The sequence below is a fragment of the Tachyglossus aculeatus genome, chromosome X3 (assembly GCF_015852505.1).
Source record: "Tachyglossus aculeatus isolate mTacAcu1 chromosome X3, mTacAcu1.pri, whole genome shotgun sequence".
NCBI classification, from domain to species: domain Eukaryota; kingdom Metazoa; phylum Chordata; class Mammalia; order Monotremata; family Tachyglossidae; genus Tachyglossus; species Tachyglossus aculeatus.
In genome coordinates, this window is record NC_052099.1 from 7,198,519 (window position 1) to 7,210,936 (window position 12,418).

The window sequence follows — 12,418 nt, forward strand, 5'->3', positions numbered from 1 at the left end:
ATGTGAGATTGCAGAGAGGTAGAGAGGTTAGGGTATTTTCCATTTACTAAACATCAGAGTTAAGCACTTTGTTGAGCAGTGTAGGAAAAATCAAGCCTCCACCCTATTTGAATTCAATCTTGAAGTCATTGGTATTACTGACCTTATTCTGATGATGGGAACAGAGAACTTGGATCCTTTAATCACACAACACTACAATAGTTGGAGGTCAGTGTGGTCTCTCCAGTATTAAAATGCCAATTCAGTGACCAAAGCAACTTGAATTGAGCCATGAGATTCCCTCTTTTCTCTGTTCAAATATGATTATCTGGTGACCGAGTGAAGGGAATACTATCTGGTACTGGATATCTTCATGAGAAGATAGCTACAAAAGAGTGGAGATGGTGAACATTATGATATTTTGTGGCTTTTAACTTTAGAATTAAATCTATAATTGAACCTGAGCTTTGGGTCAAAAGAAGCAAATTGGAAAAAAAAAAAGAACAACCCTCTGAAATGCCCTGAGGAGGAGGGAGAAGGGAAAAGGAGAAAGGAAAAAGGGAGAGTGAGGGAGAGAACAGGAGAGAAGAAACATGATCAATTGAAAGAAAGCTAGTTGGTAGCTTGTGATAAAAGCAAGTGAACAGAATATCCAGTGTGCCTGCACATTATAGGTCTATAGGGTTCAGGATGTTCATTTAAAATACACCCTTGTGGAGGTTGTGGAAAGAAAAGCCCAGCAGCAACCACTACTAACTACATTTAAAGAGGCTAAAAGCATTTTTTAACCTCAAAACCATTTGTCTGTAGCCTTAGAAAAAACTCCTTTCCCCCCAAATCTTTTATACCTTAAGAAAATCAAAGTACCAAACATCACACTGAAATATTTTCAATGCATCGCTCTCAAAAAAGTCTTTATGATATTTCAAAGGAAAAAAAAAACAAAAACGCAAGGAGTTGAAAAAAAAGAGCTTGTTTCTGATATCAAACAGTATACTTCTGGATTTGTGTGAATGGTGAGTGAACAATTGAAAAGCTAAGGGTGAAAGCCACACTCGTTATGCCTAGAAGTTTGGAATCTGCAATTTACAAGCATCACCAAACCACACCTTTTCGAATAATGCTAAATGAATCCTAAATCAGTCTTTACTAATACTCCCTTTTTGCTGTCAGTGGAAAAAAGTTCCTCTGGACATAGGAAATAAATTGTGTCAAGGGAATTAGTTAAGGCACAATTATGAAATGAAGAGGTCTCCCTCCTTTAAATGTCTCACAAGGGCCTGCTTTTTGATGCATCCACTTTTCTAACTAGCAGGAAAGAAAGAAAATTATCTTAATCCCTATAGTGCTTTCGTGGAAAGACTAATCAGTCTGACAGCTTTAATTCAAATTCAAGTTTATTGTAGGCTGCTGTTCTTTTTGAACATGATGAATTTCAGTTATTCAGAGGTGGGCAAAAATATTTTACAAAGCGATGAAAATATTATACGTAAATAAAGCATCAGATTGAGCACGCGTTCTTACAAGCATAACCAGAAACATAGTTGATTTGCAGCTCAGCAAGCCTCGCAGTGCTGGTTATCAGTTAAATGTATCTATCTGCAGGAACCTGCTCTTCTCTGGGACTTAATTTTGTGAGATTGTTCAGTAACTGAGAGTATCTCTCTGTGAAAGAGGAAATAATGAGAAAATGGTTTTTCTACCTTGCTCCTGGTTTTCAGCGGTGCTTTTTCCAAAGGAGAAAATAAAGCAAAGTTGATCATCACTCTATAAGTGCAGTGTTCTATAAACATGCCGTCGGTATCAGCTACAGGCAATGACCACTGGATGGTGTTACCTCGTCATGTTTTATAGTTGTCGTCTACCTTTCTGCTCGCTGTAAAATCATTTATCCAGGCAAGGAACTTCTCCGTCTCTTACTTCCAGGTTTCAGAATCACACTTTAATGAGAAATCATTGCAGCAATATATTTTTTAATTTGAACTTAAAAAGCGCGGGTTCACCTGGCAGACTACAAATGGACCTTATTATCCGATCGTTTCAAATAAGAGAAGGATAATTCATTAAAGGATGGTGTATTAGAATATGTACAGATGTATTTTTAAACAAATTCACTTTTATGATTGATTTCTATTCTATTAGATTTTCTCTGTGGAGAATCATATTCTGGCTTCGGCCCCAAGTACGGTACATGGAGCTTGTATTGATTAAGGTGTTCTTGGTGAGAAGGAGTCAGAAATTGGCTATTCATTAAGACTTTCTTCATCAAGTTCTACTCTGATATAGCTAAAATTTTTCTCTCTTTTGATGTCAAAAAGGCCACACTGACAAATTTAGAATTAATGGAAGTTAAGCCTTTAGTTCAAGGTAAAGAACATATGGGATACCAAGGCATCCAGTGCTTAGAACAGTATCCAGTGCTTAGAACAGTGCCCGACACTTAGAAAAGTGCTTTGCATATAGTAAGCGCTTAATAAATGCCATCGTTATTACCACCAACAACAGCATTTATAGAGCATCAACTGCCTGTAGAAGTCTATGCTAGACCCTTGAGAACCTACAAGATAGAGAAGCAGTGTGGCTCAGAAAGAGCCTGGGCTTGGGAGTCAGAGGTCATGGGTTCTAATCCCAGCTCCACCACTTGTCAGCTGTGTGACTTTGGGCTAGTCACTTAACTTCTCTGTGCCTCAGTTACCTCATCTGGAAAATGGAGATTAAGACTGTGAGCCCCATGTGGGACAACCTGATTACCTTGTGTCCCCCCCCCCCCAGCGTTTAGAACAGTGCTTTGCACATAGTAAGCGCTTAACAAATGCCATCATTATTATTATTACAACCAAGCTAAACAAACAGTCCCTGCCCTAGTGAGCTTATGGTTCAACAGGAGAGATCAGCAATCAATCGATAAATCAGTAGACACAAACCATCAACCATGCTAGATGTTAATCAATCAATCAGTTAATGGTATTCATTGAGTGCTTTTTGGGTGCAGAACATTGTACTAAGCGCTTGAGAGAGTACAGTACAACAGAGTCAGCAGGGACATTCCCTGCCCGCAATGGGTTTACAGGCTAGAAGACTGTTAAAGTGTAAGAACTAGGTACAAATGACAAAAAACAAATTAACCTGTTACATAAGTGAATACTACATATATACATGATTCCTGCATTGGTGGATGGGGTGGCATGAACTTTGCAATAAAAAATAGTCAGGAATAATAGATTTGCTTCAATGCGTAATTCACTTAAACTGGGAACTAATAGCTGAGCAGTTTTAATTTTCTGAGCAGATTCTTCGTTTGATTAAGATAGTTTTCAACTAGAATTATTTTGCCATGATACTAGTCCATTCATTTATGGTAAAGGATAAGGATGGGAGAAAATGAAATAAATGTATCCTTTACATGTGCTTAAAACAAGTGAAGGCCTCATATTTTCCTCCTTGCTGGCCAGAGCAGAAAATGGCAGCTCTGCTCCATCTCTAGATAATCTTCACAGGATCACTTGTTCTTTGGACTTCAGAAAGTTGCTTAGTACAGCAGTAGAAGGCAGAATCATGCTTCAGCATATACTAGACCCAAGCTGAAGGAAAAGAATCCCCCTGGCTGTGGGAGATTTGAGCTGAGTATTTTTTTTTATATGATATTTAAGTGCTTACTACGTTTCAGGCACTGTACTAAATGCTGGGGTAGATACATGTAATCAGGTTGGACACAGTCCATGTTCCATATGAGGCTCCCAGTCTTAATCCTCATTTTACAGATGAGGTAACTGAGGCCCAGAAAATGACCCTAATCCTACTAATAATAGTAATTTTGGTATTTATTAATAATAGTCATTGTATTTCATTCATTCATTCAATTGTATTTATTGAGCGCTTACTATATGCAGAGCACTGTACTAAGCGCTTGGGAAGTACAAGTTGGCAACATATAGATGGTCCCTACCTAACAACGGGCGCATAGTCTAGAAGGGAGAGACAGACAACAAAACAAAACATGTGGACAGGTGTCAAGTCATCAGAATAAATAGAAGTAAAGCTAGATGCACATCATTAACAAAATAAATAGAATAGTAAATATGTACAAGTAAAAGAGTAATAAATCTGTACAAGCATATATACAGGTGCTGTGAGGAGGGGAAGGAGGTAGGGCGGGGGGATGGGGAGGGGGAGAGGAAAAAGAGGGTTCAGTCTGGGAAGGCCTCCTGGAGGAAGTGAGCTCTCAGTAGGGCTTTGAAGGGAGGAAGAGAGCTAGCTTGGCAGATGTGCGGAGGGAGGGCATTCCAGATCAGGGGGAGGACGCAGCCTGGGGGTCGACGGCGGGACAGGCGAGAACAAGGCACGGTGAGGAGATTAGTGGCAGAGGAGCGGAGGGTGCGGGCTGGGCTGTAGAAGGAAAGAAGGGAGGTGAGGTAGGTGTGGGCGAGGTGATGGAAAGCCTTGAAGCCAAGAGTGAGGAGTTTTTGCCTGATGTGTAGGTTGACTGGTAGCCACTGGAGATTTTTGAGGAGGGGAGTAGCATGTCCAGAGCGTTTCTGCACAAAGATGATCCAGGCAGCAGCATGTAGTATAGACTGAAGTGAGGAGAGACAGGAGGATGGGAGATCAGAGAGGAGGCTGATGCAGTAATCCAGTCGGGAAAGGATGAGAGATTGAACCAGCAGGGTAGTGGTTTGGATGGAGAGGAAAGGACCTGAAGTGCCACCTCACTTCTGCTGGTGTTTGGGGCCCCAACTCTTTGTTGCCACCACGATCACTCCCATCTACTTCAGAGCTGAGGTTCTTGCCAAGAAGCACCAGTGCCGGCTTGGCCTAGAGCAATCTGTGGAGATCCAGGGTCTCCCCAACTCCAAGGGATGGTTACTTTCCAGTAGGACCCCAGACCTAGGATACTGCAGCCTCAGGAGAGAACACTGCACCCAGACAGCAAGGCCTAACAGACAAAGCACAGGCAAGGAAGTCAGAAGGACTTGGGTTCCAATCTCGACTCCGTCATTTGTCTGCTGGGTGACCTTGGGTAAGTCACTTCATTTTCCTGTGCCTCATTTACCTCATTTGCAAAAATGGAGATTAAGACCATGAGCCCCATGTGGTTCATAGACTACGTTAACCTGATTATCTTGTAACCATCATAGCGCCTAGCAGTCCTGGGCACACAGTAAGTGCTTAATAAATATCATTTAAAGAAAGGGTGGGTGAGGGGGCAGGTCACCTTTTAACACCACTTCCTGCTGCAAACTGCCCTGGCACGGGCTGGGTTGTTAAGTGCTTACTATGTGCCGGGTGCTGTTGTAAGTGCTGGGGTTGATACAAGCAAATCGGGTTGGATAAAGTTCCTGTCCCACGTGGGGCTCACAGTCTTAATCCCTATTTTACAGATAAGGAAACTGAGGCACAGAGAAGTGAAGTGAGTTGACCAAGATCACACAGCGGACACGTGGCAGTACTGGGATCACAACCCTTGTCCTTCTCATTCCCAGTCCTGTGCTCTATTCACTAGGCAAATGCTGCTTTTCAAAGCAATAATCAATCTGCTTTAAAGACCAAACATCCGTTCACATCCTCCTACCCACCATTACAGGAGTGATTCCCCACTCCACAGCAGCCAGTGCAAGGCAGATGCCCAGCAACATGCTTGGGGCTTTCAATCCATCAATCAATCCATGACTTTTATTCAGTACAACAGAGTTAGCATGCACATTCCAGTCTAGAGGGGGAGACCAACGTTAATATATATATGGAATTTGCAGTATATAATTTAAAGTTAAGTACATAAGTGCTGAAGGTAGGATTGATTCAATCAATCGTATTTATTGAGTGCTTACTGTATGCAGAGCACTGTACTAAGTGCTTGGGAAGTACAAGTCAGCAACATATAGAGACGGTCCCTACCCAACAACGGGCTCACAGTCTAGAAGGGATGAATAACAAACTCCCGAAGGGCCCAGATCCAAGCGCCAGCTTGGCTACCACTGGGCTCTGGGACTACAGTGTCCAGGCCACCCACCATTATGGGAGAGAAGCTGCCTCTACATCATTTAGAATGCTGGATGGTTGGGGCAGTCCTGCAGGGTTGTTTGAACTGAGGTGGTGATGAACTTGAAGAGCTGAGGCAAGAGTTTCTGCTCTTTTATTGTTGTTGTTGTTCCTGAATTGGTGAATTTAGCCTATAATTTTTGCCCTGTGTGTCTATCCTACCCACCCCCGCTTGGATTATGAGCCCCCTGTGGGTCAGCAGTTGGATCCGAATCAATGTCCATGGGTTAGAGCCAGCATAGGTTCTGTATTTGAGATCTGTACCTGGACCAGACCAATAGGATCATTCATCTCTACCCGAACTGGACGTGCAAGCGAGGTCTATCAACCTGACGTGACCTACACTTGTGGCAATTTAGATTCCCAACTAAACTCATAAGAGTAAAAGTTGTTTGGTTTTTTTTTCAGGCACACAAGAGCCTAACTAGAGAGAAGCAAAAGACACTGATGTGTGTGGTTTTCTGTGATTTGTCAGTGGTTTGATTCATTTGGGGGCTTAAAGGCAAATATCACGGGTAGCAGTGCTAATATTTCCCAATTTGAGCCTCTCAGTGCTTAAGGTTTTAACCTGGGAGAGAGAGATTAGCATTACACTTTTTTTTTGCTATTTTTGTTTTAGTTTAACCCTAGGGGAAAGAGCATTTATTTTATTTTATTTTTTAATTACATGGTATTTGTTAAGCACTTAAAGCACTCTTGATCTCCCATCTTACTGCTGCTGCTCCTAGAGAGGAATTCTTACCTCAGAAAATCTTGGGTACTTTTACTTTGACCAAGTGCAAATGACTGTGGATTAGGCTTTTATGAAAATACTATGCATCAGGATAAACCCTGTTTTTTAAGGAAAAACAACAACTTGAGGCTATAAAAGCAAGAAAAGTCAATATTTTCACAATTCATAGGCCTAGTCCTTTGTGGATCAGTCCATGTTTATAAACATTTTCTCTTAATTTAGTGAATAGAGTAATGGGAAATCCAACAAAGCTTAATGAAAACATTTCAACTTCCCCTCTCTCAAGGTTATGAGTGAACATTTTCCACAAACATTCTATATTTCTCAATGAGTTTGTGATTTCCCCTTTGGAACTGGTGGCATCTTTTGGCAGTTTAACACTGGCTGTTTCTAACTGGGAACCCCTTGGTGCAATCTGTAAAACGAAATTGAGCATGGAATAGGAGAGAATTAGTAAATATGACACTAGCAAAATGGATATGGGTTTGATTTGCATCAGAGCATGAATTGTCTCAATTTTAAGTCTAATAGTGGAAAAAGGAGAGGGGACTGGATGGCAAATTGTATTTGCAATTCAATATTTAGTGCCCTACTCTGAAAATTAAGACCATATTGGTTAAGATAGACTGGAGAGATTTGCTGGCTATGTTACAAAGGATGGCGTAACAACTTTAACTTCAGTGTCCCTCTAGATGGTTATATCTACAACTGTTTCCCCTCAAATCATTGAAATATCTTTCCCCTTCTTTTGACCTGATCTCGTAAAAGACCTCAAATGAAGCATAGCACAAGCTAAGGGTTTTATGAATGTCCCAATTTTGAATGTCCAGAATACTAAGGTGTTATCTTACTATTAGGGGGTAAAAGTGATGTAGACCGTTACATATGGGACATCGTTTATTTTAGAATTTTTTTTCCATGCCTTCATTCAAACTCAAGATGGGAAATTAGTTTGAGTGAAATCTTTGTGCACTGTGTAGAGGGAATAAGGTTAAGAAATCCAATGAACTAGATAGTCTCAAAAATGATCTAGGAGAACTCCAAGTTTATTCTAATTTAATTTCAGCTTAAAATGACTAATCATGGTTCTCTGCATTTCCTCTGCATTATATAAATTGTTAACATGTTATGTGGAGACCAAGTCTGGCAGAGTAGCAAATATAATTTTCTCTTAATGCTTAAAGATTACTTGGTGGCAGTTGCAATTTAATCGAAGCACTATATTTAAAATTACAGAGCTACACTAAATGGTTAGAAAAGGTTATTTCCTTCTCATAACATGTTGAATTTTTTTTTGGCATCCTGTGCTTCTGTTCCTAGCATACATGCAACTAAACATTCTCATCAGCAAGGAGAGGCAGTGACTGTAGGTAAGATTTAACCAGCCTGGGCTTCCAGAATGTATAATTTCATTTTGGAATGTATCACAATAACTGTTTGGTTTTTACTGTCCCCATTTTCGTGATTATTAGGACATTAAGTTTAGTGCAAAGCAATTTGGGTTTGTGTTAGCAAGAGCCGGTGATCGTCTCTCACCTCTGACCTTTAGGTTAATGAGAAGTTCGTCTGTGTAATTGCCCTATCTTAAGACAGCACTGTGCTGTGTAATCTTTATTGCTATAAAATGACATTTAAAGTTTGTTTTACATGAGCAAGTAGAAGAACATTATTTCTGCAGTGAGCAATAATTATCTGCCTTCTAGCTGAAAATACACGCTGTGGATAAATTGTGTTCATCTGGTAGCCTTTGTTTGTAAGACAAGTTAATTAAAAGAGGAATGTAGAAAAATATGTCTGCCCACTGAGTGCTGATAGAGTAATATTATTACTTTACAAGAAAACATTCTGAACAAAACAACTTCGCTTTTGTTCTGGAGTTATGAAAGAAAATGAGGTAAATGAAATGTTCCTGCAAGCTAAATTGTGATCAAAATAAAAAAAAATGAATAGATGAAAGAAAATGTCCATTCATTACAATCAAGTAAACTCTTCCCACTCAGTTGCCATTTATGCTGCTTTGCCTAGATATGAGAGGCTGTACCTGACATACACTTTTATGAACATATATCAGTAATTTTATGTACATAATAGTGAATTATATAGATTATACTGGGCTCGCTGTCTACTTTCCTTTCTAGGAATTGCTGTAGTTATTTTATGCCTGTTCTGAACATTCGATCAATGTAGCTTTTACAGTAGAAAATTGTTTCTTGCCAGTATTACCTCTCTTGCTTATCAATTTGGAATAGACTATCAATTTTCTGTTCACAAATCTATAACATTCTTAATGCTAAATGCAGCTTTAACCTGTGGAAAGCCACCCAGTTCATTCCAAGGTCTGTTAGGGTGAAGGGAACACTGAGAAACTTGTGCCATGTTGCCTGATTTTTTTCATGTTAAAATTAGAAAACAGCATTTCATTTTATTCCTAGACAAGAATAAACAGGATGTAGGTTAGGAGGCATCATGAGGCATAAAGTTCAATATATCTGAGCCACCCCTCTGAAATTTCATCAATTCATGCTCTGTGCCCCATGACTCGACTCCGCTCTCTCGTTCACCCCACACATCCAATCTGTCACCAAAACCTGCCGGTGTCACCTCCTCAACATTGCCAAGATCCGCCCTTTCCTCTCCATCCAAACTGCTACCTTGCTGGTTCAATCTCTCATCCTATCCCGACTGTATTACTGTATCAGCCTCCTCTCTGATCTCCCATCCTCCTGCCTCTCCCCACTTCAGTCTGTACTTCACTCTGCTGCCCGGATTATCTTTGTGCAGAAACGCTCTGGGTATGTTACTCCCCTCCTCAAAAATCCCTAGTGGCTGCCTGTCAACCTACGCATCAAGGAAAAACTCCTCACTCTAGGCTTCAAGGCTCTCCATCACCTCGCCCCCTTCTACCTCACCTCCCTTCTCTCCTTCTACATCTCAGCCCGCACCCTCCACTCCTCTGCCGCTAACCTCTTCACTGTACCTGATTCTCTCCTGTCCCGCCGTCGACCCCCGGCCCACGTCATCCCCCTGGCCTGGAATGCCCTCCCTCCGCACATCCGCCAAGCTAGCTCTCTTCCTCCCTTCAAGGCCCTACTGAGAGCTCACCTCCTCCAGGAGGCCTTCCCAGACTGAGCCCCCTCCTTCTTCTTCCTCTCCTCCCCCTCCCCCTCCCCCCGCCTTACCTCCTTCCCCTCCCCACAGCACCTGTATATATGTATATATGTTTGTATGAATTTATAACTCTATTTTATTTGTGCATATTTATTCTATTTATTTTATTTTGTTAATATATTTTGTTTTGTTCTCTGTCTCCCCTTTCTAGACTGTGAGCCCACTGTTGGGTAGGGACTGTCTCTATATGTTGCCAACTTGTACTTCCCAAGCGCTTAGTACAGTGCTCTGCACACAGTAAGCGCTCAATAAATACGATTGAATGAATGAATGAATAGGAGAGTAAGTATCCTATCTGATTTGCTTGCATTCCTGTCTAATTCCACTCCCACCTTGGGTGAATGGGCCCCTGATAAGTTGCATAACTGAGTTTGTTAATTACTAACTGGTGTCTATGACTATCTCTGGGTAGTTAGATAAATATCATACTTTTTTCTCATTGAAAAATGCCTCAAACTAATGATTTCCATGTGTACGCTTGACTTTTACTTGTACATATCTATTCTATTAATTTTATTTTGTTAGTATGTTTGGTTTTGTTCTCTGTCTCCCCCTTTTAGACTGTGAGCCCACTGTTGGGTAGGGACTGTCTCTATATGTTACCAACTTGTACTTCCCAAGAGCTTAGTACAGTGCTCTGTACACAGTAAGCGCTCAATAAATACGATCGATTGATTGGTAGAGATTGGCTAAGGGGGAATTTCTCAGTAAAATTGGTCTCAGAGATCAGGTTTGGGGCAGAGAGGTAGCTGCTGAACAGCTATTTGGTAGTTGCCCGACCACACCCCCATTACTTTGAAAAAACCTCCTATGTTCACTTATCTTTGCCTGTCTAGCTGTTTGTTCTCTTAGCACTTAAAACAGTGCTCCACACATAGTAAGCACTTAACAAATACCATCATTATTATTGTACCCTTACCATTCTGGAGGCAGGCCATCTAAGCACTTAGGTACTCACCTGAAGCTAGGGACAGGCAGGTTCTGGAATTCCACTTCCACTGAGGCTGTGCTCCTGGTTTGAGGGTGGAGTTGGGAGAGAGAGTTTTGTGTGTGTGTGTGTGTGTGTGTGTGTGTGTGTGAGAGAGAGAGAGAGAGAGAGTGAGTGTGTGTGTGTTTGTGTGTGTGTGTGATTAGGCAGTGCCTCAGATTGTCCCAATCCCAGAGATGGTGACCCTCCACCATGTAGGTTACATCTGCTCTTGCATGAACCGGGCATTAATCCAAAGGTGGTGTGCAGGATTATGTCAAACCCCCCTGGCCCATAAAACCTTTAGTGACAGCCTCTAATTAAATATAATAGACAAGGAATCATGGAACTGGAATAGTCAAATCTAGATGGCTTCAGTCCTGGTTCATGGAAGTGGAAAGGGGATAGGGATTAGGGGCCAACCATCCACTCCCTCTAGTTGTCTTCTCCTTCTTCTGATCTCCAGGCTGATGTCCTGCAAGTGTTTGGGAGAGGATGGAGTGGTTGGAGTCCCAGGGGCCTGTATCTCTGGCTGCCATATGGCCTCAAAAAGATGGTGGTGGCATTAAGATTGGGCATAAAGAGGCAGCTGTCAGAGTACGTCACGGTGGCTGATATTCATGATGCCCTGGAAAGTTAGAGGATGGAAATGAATACCCTAAATAGTGAGAGACACTTATTATGGAGCCAATGGTATCGGTGCTTAGAACGGTGCTTGGCAAATGTCATCATTATTATTATTATTAGAATCATAGGACAGCCATCCCTAAGCCATCTGACCATCCTATCCTCTAAGGAGGGGCAACCTGTCTCCTTCCAGGTTTTTTCCAGAAGTTCTGACTTGAGGAGTGGTCCTAGATCCCATTGCACCTTCGGGAGAAATGCACTGAGTGCTGTTCTAAGCACCTCCCACCCCTGAATCATACCAACTCTGGTGAGGGATAAGCTTTCAGATAGCCATTCATGTGCTGGTTTCTCTACTTAGCATCCCTTCCTCTTCCATATTAGTCTCCCCTGTAGTTGATGATGGTGGTATTTGTTAAGCGCTTAATATGTGCCAAGCACTCACCTCAATCCTCAATTTTTTGAAGTTACTATCAAGAGCAGTGACTGCCTGTCCTTGTCTCCATTTCCCCGGGTAGAATTCAGGAGCAGAATCTCAGAGTGGACCCCATCAGCCGTGTCTACTTCAAGCAGTCGCCCAGAGTACCTTGTCCTGAGTTTGTTCAGTTTGTGCTGAAGGCTTGGGGCTAAAAATTCCAGAGTAGCAAAGAGAGCCAGCTGCCTGTCCAATGGCACAGTTGTCAGTTACGTGTGACCATGGACCAATCACAAGGCCTGCAGGGGAATCCAATCACTCAGTCAACGTACAATGTTTGGACAAGACTATTCCAACAGAATGAACCCCAACATGAGCCAGGTTACACAGTCGACTTGTACTGAACCCCAATCTCATTTTGAATTAAGCAAATAATTAAATGAAACATGTTTGCATGGCTGATGTCCCCCGTTTAGAATTTTAGGGAAAGTCATTG

General features: G+C 41.7%; 1 long non-coding RNA gene across 1 annotated transcript; it reads right to left on the reverse strand.

Annotated features, from left to right (window-relative positions):
- Positions 1 to 291: 291 nt before the first annotated feature.
- Positions 292 to 12,110, reverse strand: LOC119948952. The gene is made up of 3 exons (XR_005457063.1): positions 11,953 to 12,110; positions 1,683 to 1,919; positions 292 to 364 (listed from the first exon to the last, which is right to left on the reverse strand). It is a non-coding gene; the product is annotated as an uncharacterized LOC119948952 (long non-coding RNA).
- Positions 12,111 to 12,418: the final 308 nt, after the last annotated feature.